Below are 16,473 nucleotides of genomic sequence, written 5' to 3'. Positions count from 1 at the left end.
GTCTTTGGTTGCCAGAGCCAGGCATTGGAGAGAAAGGCGTTCTCTTAATCAAACAGCGTCCCTTTAAATATCCAGAATTATCTCTGGCTAACGCTTTTCTCCTTTTGCCTAAACTAGTTGTGTTTCTGTCACATGCAGTAAGAAGAATCCTTATCAATATATTGCCTTTTTAATGTGCTAAACTCTAGCTTCAATGTACAATACTCAGTGAACTGAGCTCTGGGTTCAAAATTAAGAACCCCAAATTTTATATTTACTTATTACTGCCTTTCGATGTAAGGTTGAGCAATCCATCAGTTTGCTGTTTTCAGTTTAATGGATTTCACCTAAAAGTCCATCTTTTCTAAGAAGCCTTTCCTGGCTATGGATAAAAGCAGTATGTCTCAGTACTAATTATTCCATCTATTAATATGATCTCTTGCAATATACCTAAAATTAGCATATAATATCCCTACCTCTTTTACTAATTTGATTTTAGCATAATATTTCTTTTATTTACTTGTTTGAAGATTTGCTCTGAGTTTGACCACAAGTAACAGCTATTGTGTTGCTCCATGATGGTGCCTACGGAGGTTAGAAATTGGATCTTTTCGTCTTGTCCTGAAAGCACCTTCTTCAGCACCACATGCATTTGTCATTGTGCTCCGTTTTAGCGTCTGCATTTATTTAACACGCCTTCTACTTGGTAGTTTCATTTTGTTGTTAACTGTTCATTCGCAATATAAATTATCTTTTATTGCTAGCGTCCAGTGAATAGGAAATGTGTGTTTTGTTCCATGGACTTACTTTCATTATCATCCTAGTAAATAAGTATGAGTTTACCTGAGTTTTACTATGTGTGAAGTGCCCTGTAAAGGGAATTTCACAGACAGGCCTATATCTATTCATTTATTCATTCAAGAAACATTTATTTAGTTCATGAGGATAAAGAGAAAAACAAAAGACACTCATTCTCCTGGGGATGTCACAGAGTAGAGGAGGGGACAGACAAAATCAGTTATGGCAACAAAGAATAACAGGGCTGTGAAACATGAGTGGAATAATATTGAAGCTTAACTCCTTTAATCTCTAGAATTTGTTAATGATTATGTTATCAGGCTACTGAAACCACTGCTGAACAGGTTATTATAATTACTGAAAAATATTCAGAACTGGGGAGGAGTTAAGATTTCCGGCTTCTACCCCAGATTTCAATCTTGAATCACATAACCTCTTGGGTTCTGTTCTCTCTATAAAAGGAGAATGCTACATGAGATGGCCTCCAACATTCTATCTGGCTATCACATGCCACAAATCTGTAATTCTAAAGGCTACAGAAGAAACTTCTCTACAACTAGTTCAAACTGCAACCTCTCAATAACACACAGCTTTGAAGTTCTGGTTCACTGCCATCTTATCTAGCTATGTTTAATCTCCCCTCAAGATGAACTATCTGTGTGGGAATTAAAAATTGGACACATTATTGGTAACTATACCACATTCCTGTGAATCAGACCAATAGCCATCTGGCCCTTGAGTGTGTTTGAAAACACTGCCAAGCTTGGGGAAGGGCCCTTACTCAGGCGTCTGGCAAGTATTGAGTCAGACTCTCGCTGTGATTGGAGTTCTTTGTTGGAAAAACTATTTGTGCTTGGGAAGGCTGTACTGCCTGTGTTGTGGGCATCACTTAGCTAATAGGAGCATGGCCTGGAAAATAAACAGTGAGAATGTCCTGGCAATGCTTTCCTTTATGCCCCTGTGTCAGTCACTCTCAGTTCATTTGTGGTGTGTATGTGTATATACGTTAGGTTTCCTTAGCACGTTCTTGGCAGGAAAAAAAAGAAATACCTCCTCTTATTTTGAAGTCTCCTCCATCTAATTAATTCATACGCATTGGCTTAGAACAGAGCATCTTTTATAAAGAATAAATACCTCATGCTTTGAGAAGTCTCATGAGAAGCATCAGAATTACTCGTCTGGAACCATTTTATACCGGGCCATTTTTGAATGAGTGAGGAACCTAGAATAACTGGAAAACTAAAGGTTTCTCATTATTTCTAAATCAGTAACGAAATTTTCTTAATCAGATTAATGGACTGACATTTTAATCTTGCATTGTTATTTATTTTACTCAGCTAAAATTTTTTTAGTTGGATCCTTAACCTTGGCATGGTATTAAATGCTGTACATGAGATAATTGGTGCTTCTCTTAGTAAACCTAAGACTTAGGTGAAATTGTTTCCCCTGGTTTAGAGACAAGACAACCAAAGTTTAATGCTTTTTCCATTTAGGAAAAAAAATGCAGCTCGCTGCCAGCACTCATTTAGTTTTACATAAACACATTCTTTGAGGCTAAAGCCAATCTGACTGATTTTCAATGTGAAAATAAAATATAAAAACTGTTCTTGGACTTACTTCTAAACAGAACTAACCTCAGAATCATCCATTTCAGAAGAAATCGAATTCATCAAATGAATCGTTGACCAACAACTCCTCGTCGTAGGAATGCTACATTTTCTAGGATTTGACATTTTCAGCGATGGAGAATTATACATTTTTGTAAATGAAAAATACCACTACTAAAAAGAGAATGCTATCAGTAGAATGGTGTCTCTTGTTTCCAAAGTTGATATAGTAGATCGATGTGAAAATAATAATAAAAGCGAGATATTTTGTGGCAAAGTTATCTTGGAGTAAACGCTGCAGCCGCCAACAAGTCATCTCAAGGAAAACAGGAAAAGGGTTAAAGAAGCTTAGACAGGAAATTTCCCAAAGTCCTACAGGTATAGGTAGCGGCATTAAGGCTTGAAGCTGGGTCTATCTTACTCCAAAACCATTTTTCTAAGCACAACAATACACTCTGTCACAGTGAAGGCTCGCAGTCAGGCCACGGGAGTTCTAATTTTGGCTCTACCACCAACCAGCTGGACAGCGCTGGACTAGTTTCTTAAACTCTTTGTACCTCAGTTTTCTTAATTATAAATTTGAAAATAATAAAATGTAACTTTTATGGTTGGTGAGAAGTCAATTAAATACTTACAGAACCTCACATATAGTAAATGCTGAACAAATGGTAGCTATTTTAATTTTTGTTCATTCAGCATAGCACTGGCTGAATGAACTAAAGACAAATTATCAGGAAAGATCAAGATAATATGTGGCCTCCATATCCAAGGGCCATATAGTCTAGGGGAGAGGAGAGATATGTAATGAAATAATTCAACACAAGGCAGACAATGAAAAAGAGAGAGAGAGATACAAAATGCTATAAAGGCTCAAATGAAAAAAAGAGTATATCCAGTTGGAAGAGTACAAGACATTTAATGAAAAAAAAAAACGACATTAGAATTGGACCAAAAATGAACGGAGCATTTAAATTGCTGGTCATATAGTTCTAGACACTGGGATCAAAAAAGAAAAATCCCACTGTCTGATAGTGTTTTATGTCCACAAATCAGATTATAAAATCATGAAGAGCAAAGACTGCTTCTGTTGTTCCCTCCTGAGTACTGCAAAACAAACGTGGGTGTTCTGAGTGTCAATATTCACTCACATCACCAACCCCTAGGGACAAGTTTGTTCACAATTGTGGCAGCAGCCTGCACCCCACACCATCATCTCTCACTCCATTGCAAGTCTCTGGCACCTTGTAAGTCATCCATATCTGTGAGCACTGGAAACTAGAGAAAATTTTGTAAGGAGAAGGCCCACATGGAAGGTCAAGGAGGTCCATATACACCATATGGAATTTTAAGGAGTATGCCCAGAGAAATTATTTGTCAGAGACTCATAATGATATAATATTTTTGAGTAATTATCAGTAGTTCTAGAAGATTTAGCAATTGGCTTTCTAACTGCTTCCCCCACTCAACTCCCTCCTAATCCTAGACTTATATTTTCAGCTGCTTTATTGATGTTCCACTTGAATGTTTCACTCCAAGGTAAAATATGAAACACTGAGTTGATGATCCCTGTCCCTACCTCATGTTCTTCCTTTTTCTTTGTCTGTAAGTGTTCCACCATTGTTCCATTTGTCCAAAATCTAAACGACCGCCATCCAATAGAAATAGAATGTGAGCCACGTACATAATTTTAAATTTTCTAGTATCCACACTAAACATTTTTAAAGAAACAGATTAATTTCAAATATATTCTATATAATGCAGCATATAATAAATATTAGCATTTCAACATGTAAGCAATGTGATATTTACATTCTTTAATATAAAAACCTTAGAAATCCAGAGTATATTTTACAATTACAGTACATCTCAATTTAGACCATCCACAGTTCAAGCGGCCAGTTGCTACATTACTGTGTCTACATCTGAAAAGTGACTCTTCACTCTTATTCCCTCACCCTCCATCTCCAAGCATTTAGTGTGTCTCTTTAATGTCTCTCATAACTATTTTGCCATTTCTATTCAACACATGTAAGACCAACCCTTCCAAAATGCTATCAAAAACACCATCAATGGCTTCCAGTTGCCTACCAAAGAGGATTCAGATGCCTCACACTGGTGTTCAAAGCCTTCCACAAAAGGTGCCCTGATTATTTTATGGCATCACTTTTCTTTGCCCCTCTCTAACACTCGTCTCCTTCAATTAATCCAGAATACAGATTGTTCCCCCATCGTATCCCTACTTTCCCAACCCTTTCCCTTTGGTCATTGGCTCCCCTCTCTGCCTATTAAAATTTTACTCTTTCTTCAAAGTTGTTGCTGAACTCTACTTTTTCATTAATACTTGCCTGTTTTTCCCAACTAGATAGAATCTCTTCATTATTTTATTGCACAATTCTGTATTTCTCATGCAACTTAGACAAATCTATTTTGTGTATATTTTTCTTATCCCTTCTAATTTTTAGCCTGTTGCGAGCCAGGATGGAATCTTTACAATCTCAGTATCCCAGGCAACAGTCAACTGGTTCCTTGAATCTACAAATAGATACCTAAGAGAAGCCAATCTCTGAGACCCATTGGTGAAGAAAAGCAAAAGTGCAGAAAACCATCTTTTCGAAAGAGCTTTCCATCATTCAGGCAACAGTAAGCACCCAGAAAGGCTGGGAGATTTAATGTCATATTTTTTTTTCTATGAGCTTAAATGGGAAGTTAAGGTTAAAACCCAAAAAGCTAGCCTACAACCTCTCTTTTGGAGATGTGTTTTCAGGCAGCATTGTTTTGGAAAGTGCTGCACAGGAGAGAGAAGGCTGGCATCATTACTGAAGTGCTGTCATATTATAATTCAGGTATAAATGTGTGCATCCTCACCATCTCCAGGGGCATTTTTCCCAATACTATAATCTTGTTTTTGGCTGAGGACATCCCTTATATCTCCCAGATGATGTCTAATTCTATAACCAGGACAATTACTGGGTCTTTGTTCCAGGGTAATAGGATACAAGTTTATAAATCAGTAGGCCAGTGGTATGTAAAAATAACATAAAAGTTTCTTTAGATAAAACCAAATCCATCAAACTAAATTCATTGTACAATATGCAAGCGAGGGTAGCAATCATTTCAGCCATCTGTCTGCAAGACACTCACACCCTTGGAGCAAATTCAAAGAAGGAAAAACAGCACTGTCGAAGTTTTGGGCCCATGCCTAGGGTTCTTTTCCTCTAAATATAGGAACAAATATTTAATTCCCTGGAGCATTTGTTCCCACTGTCCAGGTTGCTTCCATGCTGCTGCCTCCCCACAACTTGACTGCTTCTTATCCCCAGGCAGAAATCTCTCTCCGTCATTGCTGCCTACATCAATTCCATTCCATGCAGTTGAGCAGGGATTCGAGAAAGTGGACATAATACAAACCAGAGACAGTGAACTACTTAATGTTTTGGGGTTTGTTTGTTTTCCAGCTCCTAATGGCCTATCAACTACAACAGAGTGAAGAGTTTTTGTAGTTGGCTCATTTTGAAAGCTAAACAGAGACAACAGTTTCTAGTTTATCTGGGCCTCTTAATTATTTAGTATCAACAGAGATAATTTCCTTGGGGAGCTTGACATGAAAAGGAGTTTAGTCTACATGTGTTTTATAAAAATAGGGCAATCAGGATAAGGTTCCATTGTAAGAAGACAGTTTCCCTATTCACGGTAATCACAAGTAGTAAGGCCTGCCCTGGAAGGGCTTGGTTTCCATGGTGACATCACGTTGATACTTGAGCCCCAGCAGCCTCTAGTTGGCAAGATTAGACACCTTAAGCAGTCCTGCTCTCTCCTGACAAGCTGCAGCTGGCTATTGACCAGTGGACATGGCCCTGGAGCACCTTGGGGTAAGCTCTCCCAGGAGAAAGACGTCCAGTCTTTCCTCCTGCCAATGAGGTCAAGTGAACATGAAGTATTTTAATTAGATAATTAAAGAATTGTACCCTTTTTTTCACAAACTGATAAAAAGAAAGTGGCGGTAATATCAGACATACAGATAAAACTTCTGTGTTTGGCTTCTTCATAAACTATAGAAATACTATGACCATAATTGATCAAAGTGGTGCTGTATTCTACTTGTATGCATGAACTAATAATAATTTAATATCTCTTCTTTTGCATTGAGGGGAGTAATAATTTTGTATAACTTGAGTTTACATAGAACTGTTTGTAAACACTTCTAATTATAAAATCCATGGGGCAACAGTATGAATACCTTTCAGATAAGTACATGTTTAGGAGTGAGTCTCACTGTATGGAACATATGGAGGAATTGTAAGAAAACTAGTACAATATGAAGAAACGACTGGGGTGATTTAACCAAGGCCTTTGAAAGATTTGTCCTGGTAGAATTATTGTGAATATATAATTTCAGTGACAGCAATCAAGTCTGAAACAGAAGCAGTGGGCCAGGAATAAGCTAGAATAAGGTTGGGGACTAGTGTGGGGAAATAAAAACAGAAATTTTTTGGTGGTGGATCTTCGTTTTGAGGTTAAAACTATCAACTCACAAATTCTGCTATATTTAAGCTTCTCAATGTGGCTTGAAATTCTCATGCAGATTCCAAGGTTATTGAAAGAAACGCCCTGAGGCACTCACCCTTTCTTTTACTTCTTAATGGTAATAAATAAAGAGGCCCATTCACCTGCAATTGATGGTTTCTCTCTCTCTCTCTTGCTCCCACTCTTGCGCGCTCTGTGTGTGTGTGTGTGTGTGTATGTGTGTGTGTGTGTGTGTGTGTGTTCCATAAATTTTTTCTTTCTTCTATTTTTTGTTTATTTATTTTTTTTGAGACAGGTTCTTGCTCTGTTGCCCAGGCTGGAGTGCAACAGTGTGATCCTGGCTCACTGCAGCCTCAACCTCAGGGGCTCAAATGATTCTCCTACCTCAGCCCCCTGAGTAGCTGGGACCACAGGCATGCACTGCCACACCTGGCTAGTGTTTTTTTAATTATTTGTTGAGACAAGATCTCACTATGTTACCTAGGCTGGTCTTGAACTCCTGGTCTCAAGCTGTCCTCTTGCCTCAGCCTCCCAAAGTGTTAGGATTACAGGCATGAGCCACCAAGCCCAGCTTACAAATTTCAATATGAAAGAAAATTATATCGACCAACTTTTAAACTTTAAAGTAGAACACCAATGGAAAAAAAATACATTTATTTGTTTAAAAAATAAACTAAGAGTCATTTGGACAGTGCCATTTATTACTACCAGATATGCTCCAGGCAGTATCCAAGGCACTTACATAATATAATATTTAAGATTGATTCTTTACTGCTGGAAAGTGCTGATCAGCTCTTTATGTCACTGCCTTGGATGTGTCTGTTCATATGTGTTTAAGTTTCTACTAACACATACATGATAGTCTGTCATTTATATGAGTCAGTTGTTCATTTAAATTGAAATAACTGGGTTGCTCAAATAACTGTACATTTAATCAAGACTTTGTCTTGCTAGATGATATGGTTTGGCTGTGTCCCACCCAAATCGCACCGTGAATTGTAATAATCCCCACATGTCAAGTGCAGGGCCAGGTGGAGATAACTAAATCGTGGGGGCAGTTTCCCCCATATTATTCTCCTGATAGTGAATAAGTCTTACAAGATCTGATGACTTTATAAATGGGAGTTCCCCTGCACAAGCTCTCTTGCCTGCCACCATATAAGATGTGTCTTTGCTTCTCCTTTGCCTTCCACCATGATTGTGAGGCCTCCTCATCCATGGGGAACTGTGAATCCCCATTAAACCTCTTTCCTTTAAAAATTACTCAGTCTTGGGTCTGGTAGTGTGAGAATGAACACAGTAAATTGGTACTGGGTGGTGGGGCACTGCTGTAAAGATACCTGATAATGTGGAAGCGAATTTGGAACTGGGTAACAGGCAGAGGTTGGAACAGTTTGGAGGGCGCAGAAGACAGGACAATGTGGGAAAGTTTGGAACTTCCTAGAGACTTGTTGAATGGCTTTGAACAAAATGCTGATAGTGATATGGACAATAAGGTCCAGGCTGAGTTGGTCTCAGATGGAAATAAGGAATTTGTTGGGAACTGGAATAAAGGTGACTTTTGCTATGTTTTACAAAGAGACTGACAGCACTTTGCCCCTGCCCTAGAGATCTGTGGAACCTTGAACTTGAGAGAGATGATTTAAGACATCTGGCAGAAGAAATTTTCTAAGCAGCATGGTGATCAGGATTTGCTTGGGTGCTCTTGAAAGTATTCAGTTTTATGTATTCACGGAGAAGTGGTTTGGAATTGGAACTTATGTTTAAAAGGGAAGCAGAGCATAAAAGTTTAGAAAATTTGCAGCCTAATGATGTGATAGAAAAGAAAAACCCATTTTCTGAGGAACAATTCAACCTGGCTGCATAAGTAATAAGGAGCAAAATGTTAATCACCAAAACAATGGAGAAAATGCCTCCAGGGCATGTCAGAGGTCTTCACAGCAGCCCCTACCATCACAGGTCTGGAGGCCTAGGAATGAAAAATGGCTTTGTGGGCCGGGCCCAGGGCCTTGCTGCTTTGTGCAGTCTTGGGAGTTGGTGCTCTGCATCCCAGCCATGGCTAAAAAGGGCCAGTGTAGAGCACAGGCCATTGCTTCAGAGGGTGCAAGCCCCAAGCCTTGGTGGTTTCCACATGGTGTTGAGCCTGTGGGTGCACAAAAGCCAACAATTGAGGTTTGGTAACCTCTGCCTAGATTTCAGAGGAGATGTGGCAACTCCTGGATGTCCAGGCAGAAATCTGCTGCAGGGGCAGGGCCCTCATGGAGAACCTCTGCTAGGGCAGTCGAGAAGGGAAATGTGGGGTTGGATCCCCCAAACAGAGTTCCCACTGGGGCACTACCTAGTGGAGCTGTGAGAAGAAGGCCACTGTCCTCCAGAACCCAGAATAGTAGATCCACCAATAGCTTACACCGTGTGCCTGCAAAAGCCACAGACACTCAATGGCAGCCCATGAAAACAGCCGAGAGGGAGGCTGTACCCTGAAAAGCCACAGGGGTGGAGCTGCCCAAGACCATGGGAACCTACCTCTTGCATCAGCATGACCCGGATGTGAGACATGGAGTCAAAGGAGATCATTTTGGACCCTTAAGATTTGACTGCCCTGCTGGATTTTGGACTTGCATGGGGCCCGTAGCCCCATTGTTCTGGCCAATTTCTCCTATTTGGAATGGCTGTATTTACCCAATACCCATAACCCCATTGTATTAGGAAGTACCTAACTTGCTTTTGATTTTACAGGCTTATAAGCAGAAGAGACTTGCCTTGTCTCAGGTGAGACTTTTGACTGTAGACTTTCAAGTTAATGCTGAAATTAGTTAAAACTTTGGGGGACTGTTGGGAAGGCATGATTCATTTTGCAAAGTGAGGACATGAGATTTGGGAAGGGCCAGGGGTAGAATGGCTTGGCCACGTTTCCACCCAAAACTCACCTTGAATTGTAATAATCCCCACATGTCAAGGGTAGGGTCAGGTGGAGGTGATGGAATCGCGGGGGAGGTTTCTCCCATACTGTTCTTATGGTAGTGAATAAATCTCATGCTATCTGATGGTTTTATAAATGAGAGTTCCCCTGCACAAGCTCTCTTGCCTGCTGCCATGTAAGACATGACTTTGCTCCCCATTTGCCTTCTGCCATGATTGTGAAGCCTCCCCAGCCATGTGGAACTGTGAGTCCATTAAACTTCTTTCCTTTATAAATTACCCAGTCTCAGGTATGTCTTTATTAGCAGTGAGAACAGACTAAAACACTGGATATACACAGAAAAAGGTTATTTGCTTTGAAACACCTACATGGCCACTGGTGCCCCAGGTGAGTCAGTGTTTTGTAGGGGCCCCAGGATCATCTGTTTGCAAAGCTGATAACAAACACTAGCTCCTGCTAGAAAGAGAGGGACGCTCTCTCTTTGGTGCATGCCAGTTCACCTAATGAATCCAAGTTCATCTAATGCCCAGTTCACCTAATGAATCCAAGTTCATCTAATGCCCAGTTCACCTAAGGAATCATGGAGAATGATGCACACACCCACTGCTGTTCAATGGGTAGAGGAGCTAGCTGTCTTTCACCCTGAGATTTATAGTTGTTATGTTTAAATAATGCCTAAATGGAGTCAGTTCTGTTGTGTCTTTTTAATGACATGCACTATCTAAAAACCATTTCAGGGTCACTCAGTGAAGAAACTGTGCCAGGAGACTGGGAATATCTTCTAAATCCTTAAGCAAACTGTGCTGAAAACAAACTGCTGAAAGAAATATACGCATATGACTTTAAAATGATGCCTCTGGAAAAAAGGGACATACAGCAGCTGCCAGATGTTCATGATCCCACCTCCCCTACTTAACAAAGGCACCTATATTTCACCAGAAATAAAATTTTATTAGTAACATGTCAAATGTTTTAAAATACAATTACCTTTCTTCTTCCTCTCAGTTTAAAAAACAATCCAATAAAAACTCTAAATCATGACCCAAATATTTTTAAATGTGAAAAAGACATATTTTAGATTATGTAACAGATACACATTTTCCCAAATAAATGTTGTAGAACACCATCTGCTTGATATTTGAGTGCATTCCCACAGAAATAAATTTCTGCTTCTCTTCCTTCATTAATGGTTTATGACAAATTTATGACACTATATTTCACAATAGCTATACCAAAATTTTATGACCAAAAGAGCCTGACAAAAATCACTTGGCATGCTCAAATTAGACAATTTATGTGACGCTCTCATTTACACCAATCCTCCACCCCTTACTGAGACCCCAGCGACTGAGGAGAAATAGAAAAATCACTGTAGGGGAAGATCTCACAGAATAAAGCTCAAAAAAGAGTTCAAGACATGAAGTTACAGATCCAGGTGCCATTTTCAGCTCGGATTTTCCATAATCTTCAGCTTATGCAGCTACCCAAAATTCTGAATTTAATGTAGGATGTTTTTGTAAGGTTGTCTCAGATTTTGCCAAGCAAGAAATTGCTAAATTCTTGTTAACTGTGAACAGAATTTCATCTTTGTTACCAAATGGAGCTCCCTTATGTGAGTATAATCAAGAGGAAAATCAAGAAGAGAAATTTACCACGTGTCATCTCCTGACTGATAAGAATGCTATATGACTCTACCCATGTTCCTTTCCTGCGCTTGATATGGAGAAAACTTGTAAGAGGAATAATCTTTGCATTTTACTCTACAGAGTATTATAGTATTTGTGGCAAATTTGGAAAACCAGTGTTGTGGTTTTCTGATTTTACTTTATGCAGTTTATTTCTTAAAAGAAAAAAATTCTTGCAGAACACAGACATGAACACAGAGTCTTTGAGAGTTTAAGAGTATAGGCTTCAGTGTGCATATTTCTCAAAAGATGTAGAATCTCCCAACTCAAAGCATGGTCGATGAATTGGCAGCATCCACATCACCTGGGAGATTTGAGAGATGAAGACCTTCATTCCTCATCCCAAACCTACTAAAAGGGATCTGTATTTTCACAAGATCCCTAGTGACTTGTATGCTCAAGAAGAACTAATGTAATGTTTTCAATCCACCCAACCCTAAAGGATAATCCTTGAGAAAGACAAAACTACTTTAGTGGGGAAATTTTGTCCGTAATATTCAACCAGGAATGTAACAACTTTTAGACATGGCCCAATTAATAAAGAAACAAAAAACCTGAAATTTATCTTGTTGCTGCTGTATAGTAATGAAATATAAGAATAATAACATATAAATTAAAATGCCATATTTTACATAAATATTCATGACCTGATTGAATTAATTATACACAACCTTCCACTGTTTCCAACCTAAGTAGTTTCTTTTGTGAGACATACACAACTGTTAACTATTATACTGAATTCTAGAAACATGAAAATTGCCTTACTAAACAATTATTTGATGACTAAGTACAATAGCTTCAAAAAGAATTTTGTTCACCCAGTAATGACCATGTTACTATGATGAATTCTTATTTGATACACTCCAGAAACTTTCCCAAAGGAGTTCAGCCAGTACTGCAAATTGTTACTTTCCTCTAAGTATCAATGATAGGGAGCAAGGTGTGGGTGAAGAATAGAACTATAACTTCCACTTACAATGGACTATAAAGACTGGGGTCAGGCTGTGATTTAAAGAGGAAACCAGAGGGAGAGAAGGAAGGTGGGCTCCAGTACCTGGTGTTAAGAAATACCGAAGTGGCCGGGTGCGGTGGCTCACGCTTGTAATCCCAGCACTTTGGGAGGCCGAGGCGGGCGGATCACGAGGTCAGCAGATCGAGACCACGGTGAAACCCCGTCTCTACTAAAAATACAAAAAAAAAAATTAGCCAGGCGTGTTGGCGGGCGCCTGTAGTCCCAGCTACTCGGGAGGCTGAGGCAGGAGAATGGCGTGAACCCGGGAGGCGGAGCTTGCAGTGAGCCGAGATCGCGCCACTGCACTCCAGCCTGGGCGACAGAGCGAGACTCCGTCTCCAAAAAAAAAAAAAAAAAAGAAAGAAATACCGAAGTTCATTCAAGCAATTCACCAGCACAAGGCAAATTAAAGAAGGCTGCCCCTCTGAGCTTGCACACAACATACACAACTTTCAGGCTGTGATTTCTTGATTCTCTTTCTCCTTTAAGGCTCTCCTTAACATTAATATTAATCTGATTTGTTCCACAAAAGAACATGGAAGCTAGAGAGGTAAGGGGAGAAGGAATTGTTTCCTACCTGATTTGTCTCCCCACCACACGCACAAGATACGCCCCAGGGGTGGGCTAAGGTCAGCCATACTTCCCTTAGGCAATAGTGGCTTTTTGCCAACGATAAATACGCCGTAAAGCAAAATGTACCCTCTCCTTTCCTTCTAAGATCTGGGTCAGGAAAACTTTCCTTCACCTTGCGCATCTTCTCACCTGCAAACACTTTCTGAAAGACATGTTTGATAGCCATCCCAGTTTGGAAAACAGAAATGCAGGTACTGCATTTGAATTTGGTAAAACAAAACCAAATAATCTGAGTTCTGGGACTGTGCATTATTCACTTATGTATCCCCAGCCCTAGCACAGTGCCTAGCTCATAATAGCTGCTCAATAAATGGTGGTAAATTGCACTTATTTTCAAGTCTTCTAGCACTGAGTTTGTTAAATCTTGGGTGTTACATTGAAACCAGATAATGCATTTGAGCTTATTCATTTTCCATTTATACACAGGCTTATCCTTTAGCCTTTCCCTCACCTTAATTATTTTCTATTTTTCCTTTGCTTGTCCACCCAAAGAGCTCAGTTTCCGGGAAATTTTACAGTAGTAACACTTTGCAAATAGTAGATATGCCGAAAAGAATCGAGTCTTATGCATCACAGGTGAATGAAAGAAAGGCTCAATGCATTGCAGAGATCAGGTGTTTTGTGTGCAGCAGACACAGGAAAGCAAAATTGAGTATAGCAAGCAAGAACACCCCCCCACACACACAACAAAGCAACTTTTTCTTTCACTTACTAATCCTACTCTTTATTTCTCTGGCCCTGCCCTCTTTTTCCTCTCTTCTTCATTTTTCCTCTTCTACTTTTTTATGTTCTTCTTTACTTGGCCTTTAGGCTAGGCGGACACCCACAAGAAAGATCAACATTACCAAAGGTTCTCTATTTTCTATCTCACCTTCCTTATCATAAGGACGGCTCTTGTCACCAGAGAAAGGATGTCCAGGTTTAAAAAAAAAAAAGTTGTAACTGGTCTTCCACCTTTTGCATCTCCTGTAATAAAGCACGCTGGGTAGTCAGCAAAGCAAGCCTGTATTTGGGTCTCCCTACATATCAGTTTGCCATGCTAAAACCCCGGTAGCCTATTAGCTCACTCAGACAAGTTTACACAGTTTACATACAAATTTTCTAAATCAAGATAACATTAGTCAACCCCTTATCTATGAGTTGTTTATTGGGAAAAATAATTAAATGCCCTACAAGATATTTTTTAATTACCTGTTTCAAGGCAGACACTTTTTTAAAAAAGCATATTAACAAATATCACTGGGGAGGGATAGCATTAGGAGAAATACCTAATGTAGATGACAGGTTGATGGGTGCAGCAAACCACCATGGCACGTGTATACCTACGTAACAAACCTGCACATTCTGCACATGTATGCTAGAACTTAAAAAAAAAAACACTGGTTTTTAAGACAGTTCCTTCTCGATGTATGAATGTATAGATGAGAAAACTCAGTTAATGATGTCATCAAATAAAACAGGCTTTTATATCTGTCACTGGTTCATTGCTCAAGAGTTCTTTCTTCAAGATTTATTAAACACAATAAATATTACAATGTCACACTTTTTTGATATTTTTTTCTCTTCCTCTCTTCTCTATGCCAAAGTATATATATTTCAATCCTCAATCAATTTCGATATGTGGCATTTTTGTAAGTCATATCTATTAGCATTGGTGTCTTTTACTTATAGACACGGTCCTAAACCAAGTGAAATGTTCATTTCAGGAAATATTTTAAAGTATTAGAAAGCTAATTCTACCTTCAAAATTGTATGATGGTGTAACTATCCCATCAAATTTGGAGTTTTTCAAATAAGATGTTATTTTTTAAAAGAAGTGTTCTGATAAATTATTTTATAAGCAGTGAAATAAAATTTTTGAAACTTTGGTACCAAATCTTGCCCTCAAATTAATTTTTAAACATTTAAATCTGTATTTCAAAGCTAGCTTGTCATTTATACTAAGTTGCCTTTAAAAATTAACCTAAATTATAATTTTTTACTTTCTTCTAAAGCATTTCTTCCTAATTTTGATTGAGTAATTAAACATAAGCCTCATAGTCTTATCAACAATACATCTATGTGGTCTCCAACAATGCAGGCTAATTAGGGAACCAACACTCTTTATACCAACGGAATTCATGTTAATCACCCCAGTAATTAGTTAGAGGGACCAAGTATTGAATCAAAACTAAAACCAAATTTCTCTTGAATAGAAGAAAGTCTTCTTGGTTACAAGTTGGCATCCAACTAGGGAAGATACTTTGTTGACAAGTCACCATACATAGATTGTTTTCCAAGGCATATGATTCCTAAAGGTCGGTAGTATCTTCATTTACAGCAGTGCCCTTGATTACCATTATTATGTATAAAGTGTTCTGAAAGCACATTAGTAAGCAAATCATTCCAAACCCCTTTAACAATGTTCTTCTATGTCCTATGCAATCCTTGCTTTAGATTCTTATCTTCATTATCATAGTCTTCCTAACACTCATCTTTGAGTCTTTGGTATTTTCTTAAATACACCTTTGGCACCTAGTTTTTCCAATCTGTTTTATCAGTTAATGACAATTCTTTAAATGATATGCTCCATAGGACAAAACTTCAGACACTGAAATCAGACATCTCACTCAAACCTGAAAGAACAGTATGAACCACTTCAAACAATTTCATGAATCTATCCAACTTGTTAAATAATTATCTGTAAAACTGCAAAACATAGGGACTTATCTAAACTTCACTACCAAAGGCATTCTGAAACAATTTGTCAAATAGTGAATGATCAACTATTATACAAAAATCAGTGCAAAGTTTCATCCAGGCAGCCTTAAATGTACTCTTAGCTAGATGAAGAAATAACATCATGTGGAATTTGTTGTTCTCATTAATTTTTGCAGATAAGGTTTCTAAAAAGTATCAACTCATTAAAAACAAATTTTAACCTGCCTACTCTTTTCCTGAGCTTCACAGCCTATAAAAAAAAAATAAATAAAATGTAAACTGCTAACTAAAGGTCCACCACAAATTTTAACCAACCTGTAGAACTTATAGATAAGCCCATCTGCAAGGCTATTTTGTTAAATTTCACTTTTAAAGAGAAAAGTCTAAGCCCTCCCCACAAAATAGCAAAATGGATCAGCTTGGAGTAATCTGGTTGTTACATTCAGCAGTTTAGTGGCAGTGTCTTTGCCCCATCTTGAATTGCTACTAATGGTAAAAGGAGAATGGTGTCAGACAATTATTTGGCACAATGCTTGACAAGTCAAAGCACTTCAGAAAGAACCAGCCCTTCCTCATATCATTTACAGAAAATTAAATGTGTTCCACCCTTCATCC

Source organism: Nomascus leucogenys, chromosome 1a, assembly GCF_006542625.1.
Source record: "Nomascus leucogenys isolate Asia chromosome 1a, Asia_NLE_v1, whole genome shotgun sequence".
NCBI classification, from domain to species: Eukaryota; Metazoa; Chordata; class Mammalia; order Primates; family Hylobatidae; genus Nomascus; species Nomascus leucogenys.
Note: the sequence above shows the minus strand (reverse complement) of the source record.